The sequence below is a fragment of the Misgurnus anguillicaudatus genome, chromosome 20 (genome assembly GCF_027580225.2).
Source record: "Misgurnus anguillicaudatus chromosome 20, ASM2758022v2, whole genome shotgun sequence".
NCBI classification, from domain to species: domain Eukaryota; kingdom Metazoa; phylum Chordata; class Actinopteri; order Cypriniformes; family Cobitidae; genus Misgurnus; species Misgurnus anguillicaudatus.
In genome coordinates, this window is record NC_073356.2 from 9167869 (window position 1) to 9176597 (window position 8729).

An 8729-nucleotide genomic window follows, 5' to 3' on the forward strand; every position below is an offset into this window, starting at 1 on the left:
AGACTGAAGTTGTATGTCATAGTGGCAATTTAATCAAATGATATAAAGATTTAAAAAAAATGTTTACATATCCTGACCACTAGGTGGCGCCGTCCTAAAGATTTATAGGTGCGCTCAGAACATGTCACTGATGAACCATGCCAAATTTCGTAGCAATACGCCATTCTGTTTGTGAAATACTAAACTTAATGAGAAAATTCAAAATGGCCGACACCCAAAATGGCCGACCGAAAACCGTTTGGTATCGTTTGACTCGGCATGCCTCAAGGAATCTAACAAGACCACCTTCATGATTTTAGACTCAAGTTTGAAGTAGTTATAAGCGAAAATAGGCATTTTTCGAATCTCGTGACCACTAGGTGGCGCTGTGACGAAACGTTGCAGGCACCCTCAGGTCATGACTGTTATGACATATATCAACTTTCGTGTCGATACAATAAAGTTTTGCGAAGATAAGGCCTCACGTCCGTTTTGGCGTGCTCGCCGCCATATATGTTGTCAATTTATATGAGAACGCAATGGTCTATCAAAAAGTTTTTGATAACTTTTTGTCTTGGGTGTCTCTAGATGCTACATACCAAAGGACATGCAATTCGGACAAACGGTCTAGGAGGAGTTTGAAAAAGTAGGTTTTACGAAAAATTCAAAATGGCGGAAAGATGTGCATGACACAAATGACATCAATGTGTGCATTTGAATCATCATGAGCCAAGGATTCAGAGGAAACAAGAATTTAGTTTCTAGGACTCACGGGTCAGAAGTTATGAGCATGAACATAAGTGGATTTTTGGACTGTTGGTGGCGCTAGAGGGTTTGAGTCAGACACACCAATGTTGCTACAGTAACTTCTGAGACCGTCCTCTACATGTGTGCCAAATTTCATAACTTTCCTATGTACGGTTCTATGGGCTGCCATTGACTTCAATGGCGGAAGAACAAGAAGAAGAATAATATATAATAATAATAATAATAAATATAGCTGCAAGCAGCGATACCGGGGTCAAGCCAAACATGGCAAAAAATGATATATACGTGATGACTGTCATGATTTAAGATCTAAGTTTGCATTAGTTTTATGAAAAATATAGCTATTTTTTCGTATCTTGAGACCACTAGGTGGCGCTGTGCCGAAACAATAGATGGTGCCTCAGGTCATGACTGTGATGACACATACAAAATTTAGTGTAAATACGATAAACCGATAGGGAGATATAGCCTTAAATGACTTGACCACTAGGGGGCACTGACCAAACAATAAATTATAACTCAGGCCTTGATTGTGATGACACCCACCAAATTTGTTGTAAATACGATAAAGAGATGCAGAGATATAGCTTCAAATCTCTTGACCACTAGGGGGCGCCAAAAAGTTGACAAGTCCTCCCAGAACATGTTGCTGATGAACCATACCAAGTTTCATAACAATACGTAATTGCGTTTCTGAAATACTTGAACTTAAAGAAAAATTCAAAATGGCCGACACACAAAATGGCCGACCAAAAACATTTGGTATCGTTTGACTCGGTATGCCTCAAGAAATCTAACAAGACCAGTCTCATAATTTTACATTCAAGTTTGCAGTAGTTATAAACAAAAATAGACATTTTTTATATCTCGTGACCAGTAGGGGGCAGTGTGACGAAATGGTGCATGCACCCTCAGGTCATCACTGTTATGACATATACCAAGTCTCATATTAATACGCAAAAGTTTTGCAAAGATACAGGCTCAAACACATTTTGGCGTGCTCGCCTTCGCATTCTTTGATGCGTTATACGACAACGGATAGGTCTACTGAAAAGCTTTTGATAACTTTTTGTCTAGAGTGTCTCTAGATGATGCCTACCAAAATTCAAGCCAATCAAAAAAGCGCTCTAGGAGGAGTTCGAAAGAGTAGGTCTTCAATATAATTCAAAATGGCCGACAGGAAGTAGGTTTGACTCAGACATATTTGGTACAGTCGGACTCAGCATGAGCCAAGGAATCAATAGAGTGAAGTCTCATGTCAGTGTGGTAATTTAATCAAATGATATAAAGATTTTAAACTATTTATTTACATATCCTGACCACTAGGTGGCGCTGTCCTAAAGATTTATAGGTACGCTCAGAACATGTCACTGATGAACCATGCCAAATTTCGTAGCGATACGCCATTCTGTTTGTGAAATACTGAACTTAATGAGAAAATTCAAAATGGCCGACACCCAAAATGGCCGACCGAAAACCGTTTGGTATCATTTGACTTGGCATGCCTCAAGGAATCTAACAAGACCACCTTCGTGATTTTAGACTCAAGTTTGAAGTAGTTATAAGCGAAAATAGGCATTTTTCGAATCTCGTGACCACTAGGTGGCGCTGTGACGAAACGTTGCAGGCACCCTCAGGTCATGACTGTAATGACATATACCAAGTTTCGTGTCGATACAATAAAGTTTTGCGACGATAGGGCCTCACGTCCGTTTTGGCGTGCTCGCCGCCATATATGTTGTAAATTTATACAAGAACGCATTGGTCTATCAAAAAGCTTTTGATAACTTTTTGTCTGGGGTGTCTCTAGATGCTACATACCAAATGACATGCAAATCGGACAAACGGTCTAGGAGGAGTTCGCAAAAGTAGGCTTTACGGAAAATTCAAAATGGCGGAAAGATGTGCATGACACAAATGACATCAATGTGTGCAATTGAATCATCATGAGCCAAGGATTCAGAGGAAAGAAGAATTTAGTTTCTAGGACTCACGGGTCAGAAGTTGTGAGCATGAACATAAGTGGATTTTTGGACTGTTGGTGGCGCTAGAGGGTTTGAGTTAGACACACCAATGTTGCTATAGTAACTTCTAAGACTGTCCTCTACATGTGTGCCAAATTTCATAACTTTCCTACGTACGGTTCTATGGGCTGCCATTGACTTCAATGGCGGAAGAACAAGGATGAATAATAATAATAAGAAAACTAACAATAACAATAGGTGTCTACGCCACTTCGTGGCTTGACCCCTAATAAGAAAACTAACAAGAACAATAGGGTTCTACGCCCCTTCGGGGCTTGACCCCTAAATATAGCTGCAAGCAGCGATACCGGGGTCAAGCCAAACATGGCAAAAAATGATTCATACGTGATGACTGTCATGATTTAAGATCTAAGTTTGCATTAGTTTTATGAAAAAAATAGCAATTTTTTCGTATCTTGAGACCACTAGGTGGCGTTGTGCCGAAACAATAGATGGTGCCTCAGGTCATGACTGTGATGACACATACCAAATTTAGTGTAAATACGATAAAGCGATACGAAGATATAGCCTTAAATGACTGGACCACTAGGGGGCACTGACCACTAGGGGGCACTGACCAAAACATAAATTGTGACTCAGGCCTTGATTGTGATGACACCCACCAAATTTGGTGTAAATACCATAAAGAGATGCAGAGATATAGCTTCAAATCTCTTGACCACTAGGGGGCGCCGAAAAGTTTACAAGTCCTCTCAGAACATGTTGCTGATGAACCATACCAAGTTTCATAACAATACGCAATTGCGTTTCTGAAATACTTGAACTTAAAAAAAAAAAAAATCAAAATGGCCGACACACAAAATGGCCGACCAAAAACCATTTGGTATCGTTTGACTCGGCATGCCTCACGAAATCTAACAAGACCAGTTTCATAATTTTACATTCAAATTTGCAGTAGTTATAAGCAAAAATAAACATTTTTATATCTCGTGACCAGTAGGGGGCAGTGTGACGAAATGGTGCATGCACCCTCAGGTCATCACCGTTATGACATATCTCAAGTCTCATATTAATATGCAAAAGTTTTGCGAAGATACAGGCTCAAACACATTTTGGCGTGCTCGCCCTCGCACTCTTTGATACGTTATACGACAACGGATAGGTCTACCGAAAAGCTTTTGATAACTTTTTGTCTAGAGTGTCTCTAGATGATGCATACCAAAAATCAAGCCAATCACTCAAGCGCTCTAGGAGGAGTTCGAAAAAGTAGGTGTTCAATATAATTCAAAATGGCCGACAGGAAGTAGGTTTGACTCAGACATATTTGGTACAGTCGGACTCAGCATGAGCCAAGGAATCAATAGAGTGAAGTCTTATGTCATAGTGGCAATTTAATCAAATGATATAAAGATTTAAAAAATTGTTTTTACATATCCTGACCACTAGGTGGCGCCGTCCTAAAGATTTATAAGTGCGCTCAGAACATGTCACTGATGAACCATGCCAAATTTCGTAGCGATACGCCATTCTGTTTGTGAATAATTGAACTTAATGAGAAAATTCAAAATGGCCGACACCCAAAATGGCCGACCGAAAACCGTTTGGTATCGTTTGACTCGGCATGCCTCAAGGAATCTAACAAGACCACCATCATGATTTTAGACTGAAGTTTGAAGTAGTTATAAGCGAAAATAGGCATTTTTCGAATCTCGTGACCACTAGGTGGCGCTGTGACAAAACGTTGCAGGCACCCTCAGGTCATGACTGTTATGACATATACCAAGTTTCGTGTCGATACAATAAAGTTTTGCGAAGATAAGGCCTCACGTCCGTTTTGGCGTGCTCGCCGCCATATATGTTGTCAATTTATATGAGAACGCATTGGTCTATCAAAAAGCTTTTGATAACTTTTTGTCATGGGTGTCTCTAGATGCTACATACCAAAGGACATGCAAATCAGACAAACGGTCTAAGAGGAGTTAGAAAAAGTAGGTTTTACGAAAAATTCAAAATGGCGGAAAGATGTGCATGACACAAATGACATCAATGTGTGCATTTGAATCATCATGAGCCAAGGATTCAGGGGAAACAAGAATTTAGTTTCTAGGACTCACGGGTCAGAAGTTGTGAGCATTAACATAAGTGCATATTTGGACTGTTGGTGGCGCTAGAGGGTTTGAGTCAGACACACCAATGTTGCTATAGTAACTTCTGAGACTGTCCTCTACATGTGTGCCAAATTTCATAACTTTCCTATGTACGGTTCTATGGGCTGCCATTGACTTCAATGGCGGAAGAACAAGAAGAAGAATAATATATAAATATAGCTGCAAGCAGCGATACCGGGGTCAAGCCAAACATGGCAAAAAATGATTCATACGTGATGACTGTCATGATTTAAGATCTAAGTTTGCATTAGTTTTATGAATTTTTTCGTATCTTGAGACCACTAGGTGGCGCTGTGCCGAAACAATAGATGGTGCCTCAGGTCATGACTGTGATGACACCCACCAAATTTGGTGTAAATACAATAAAGAGATGCAGAGATATAGCCTTAAATGACTTGACCACTAGGGGGCACTGACCAAAAATAAATTGTGACTCAGGTCTTGATTGTGATGACACCCACCAAATTTGGTGTTAATACGACAAAGAGATGCAGAGATATAGCTTCAAATCTCTTGACCACTAGGGGGCACCGGAAAGTTTACAAGTCCTCCTAGAACACGTTGCTGATGAACCATACCAAGTTTCATAACAATACGCAATTGCGTTTCTGAAATACTTGAACTTAAAGAAAAATTCAAAATGGCCGACACACAAAATGGCCGACCAAAAACCATTTGGTATCGTTTGACTCACCATGCCTCACGAAATCTAACAAGACCAGTCTCATAATTTTACATTCAAATTTGCAGTAGTTATAAGCAAAAATAGACATTTTTATATCTCGTGACCAGTAGGGGGCAGTGTGACGAAATGGTGCATGCACCCTCAAGTCATCACTGTTATGACATATACCAAGTCTCATATTAATACGCAAAAGTTTTGCGAAGATACAGGCACAAACACATTTTGGCGTGCTCGCCCTCGCATTCTTTGATGCGTTATACGACAACGGATAGGTCTACCGAAAATCTTTTGATAACTTTTTGTCTAGAGTGTCTCTACATGATGCATACCAAAAATCAAGCCAATCACACGAGCGCTCTAGGAGGAGTTCGAAAAAGTAGGTGTTCAATATAATTCAAAATGGCCGACAGGAAGTAGGTTTGACTCAGACATATTTGGTACAGTCGGACTCAGCATGAGCCAAGGGATCAATAGACTGAAGTTGTATGTCATACTGGCAATTTAATCAAATGACATAAAGATTTAAAAAAAATTTTTACATATCCTGACCACTAGGTGGCGCCGTCCTAAAGATTTATAGGTGCGCTCAGAACATGTCACTGATGAACCATGCCAAATTTCGTAGCGATACGCCATTCTGTTTGTGAAATACTAAACTTAAGAGAAAATTCAAAATGGCCGACACCCAAAATGGCCGACCGAAAACCGTTTGGTATCGTTTGACTCGGCATGCCTCAAGGAATCTAACAAGACCACCTTCATGATTTTAGACTCAAGTTTGAAGTAGTTATAAGCGAAAATAGGCATTTTTCGAATCTCGTGACCACTAGGTGGCGCTGTGACGAAACGTTGCAGGCACCCTCAGGTCATGACTGTTATGACATATACCAACTTTCGTGTCGATACAATAAAGTTTTGCGAAGATAAGGCCTCACGTCCGTTTTGGCGTGCTCGCCGCCGTATATGTTGTCAATTTATATGAGAACGCAATGGTCTATCAAAAAGCTTTTGATAACTTTTTGTCTTGGGTGTCTCTAGATGCTACATACCAAAGGACATGCAAATCGGACAAACGGTCTAAAAGGAGTTCGAAAAAGTAGGTTTTACGAAAAATTCAAAATGGCGGAAAGATGTGCATGACACAAATGACATCAATGTGTGCATTTGAATCATCATGAGCCAAGGATTCAGAGGAAACAAGAATTTAGTTTCTAGGACTCACTGGTCAGAAGTTATGAGCATGAACATAAGTGGATTTTTGGACTGTTGGTGGCGCTAGAGGGTTTGAGTCAGACACACCAATGTTGCTACAGTAACTTCTGAGACCGTCCTCTACATGTGTGCCAAATTTCATAACTTTCCTATGTACGGTTCTATGGGCTGCCATTGACTTCAATGGCGGAAGAACAAGAAGAAGAATAATATATAATAATAATAATAATAATAAGAAAACTAACAATAACAATAGGGTTCTACGCCCCTTCGGGGCTTGACCCCTAAATATAGCTGCAAGCAGCGATACCGGGGTCAAGCCAAACATGGCAAAAAATGATTCATACGTGATGACTGTCATGATTTAAGATCTAAGTTTGCATTACTTTAGGAAAAAGATAGCAATTTTTTCGTATCTTGAGACCACTAGGTGGCGAAACAATAGATAGTGCCTCAGGGCATGACTGTGATGACACATACCAAATTTAGTGTAAATACAATAAAGCGATACAGAGATATAGCCTTAAATGACTTGACCACTAGGGGGCACTGACCAAACAATAAATTATGACTCATGTCTTGATTGTGATGACACCCACCAAATTTGGTGTAAATACGATAAAGAGATGCAGAGATATAGCTTCAAATCTCTTGACCACTAGGGGCGCCGAAAAGTTTACAAGTCCTCTCTGAACATGTTGCTGATGAACCATACCAAGTTTCATAACAATACGCAATTGCGTTTCTGAAATACTTGAACTTAAAGAAAAATTTCAAAATGGCCGACACACAAAATGGCCCACCAAAAACCATTTGGTATCGTTTGACTCGGCATGCCTCACGAAATCTAACAAGACCAGTCTCATAATTTTACATTCAAGTTTGCAGTAGTTATAAGCCAAAATAGACATATTTTATATCTCGTGACCAGTAGGGGGTGCTGTGACGAAACGGTGCATGCACCCTCAGGTCATCACTGTTATGACATATACCAAGTCTCATATTAATACACAAAAGTTTTGCGAAGATACAGGCTCAAACACATTTTGGCGTGCTCGCCCTCGCATTCTTTTATGCGTTATACGACAACAGATAGGTCTACCGAAAAGCTTTTGATAACTTTTTGTCTAGAATGTCTCTAGATGATGCATACCAAAAATCAAGCAAATCACACGAGCGCTCTAGGAGGAGTTCCAAAAAGTAGGTGTTCAATATAATTCAAAATGGCCGACAGGAAGTAGGTTTGACTCAGACATATTTGGTACAGTCGGACTCAGCATGAGCCAAGGAATCAATAGAGTGAATTCTTATGTCATAGTGGCAATTTAATCAAATGATATAAAGATTTTGAACAATTTATTTACATATCCTGACCACTAGGTGGCGCTGTCCTAAAGATTTATATGTGCTCTCAGAACATGTCACTGATGAACCATGCCAAATTTCGTAGCGATACGCCATTCTGTTTGTAAAATACTGAACTTAATGAGAAAATTCAAAATGGCCGACACCCAAAATGGCCGACCGAAAACCGTTTGGTATCGTTTGACTCGGCATGCCTCAAGGAATCAAACAAGACCACCTTCAAGATTTTAGACTCAAGTTTGAAGTAGTTATAAGCGAAAATAGGCATTTTTCGAATCTCGTGACCACTAGGTGGCGCTGTGACGAAACGTTGCAGGCACCCTCAGGTCATGACTTTTATGACATATACCAAGTTTCGTGTCGATACAATAAAGTTTTGCGAAGATAGGGCCTCACGTCCGTTTTGGCGTGCTCGCCGCCATATATGTTGTCAATTTATATGAGAACGCATTGGTCTATCAAAAAGCTTTTGATAACTTTTTGTCTTGGGTGTCTCTAGATGCTACATACCAAAGGACATGCAAATCGGACAAACGGTCTAGGAGGAGTTCGAAAAAGTAGGTTTTA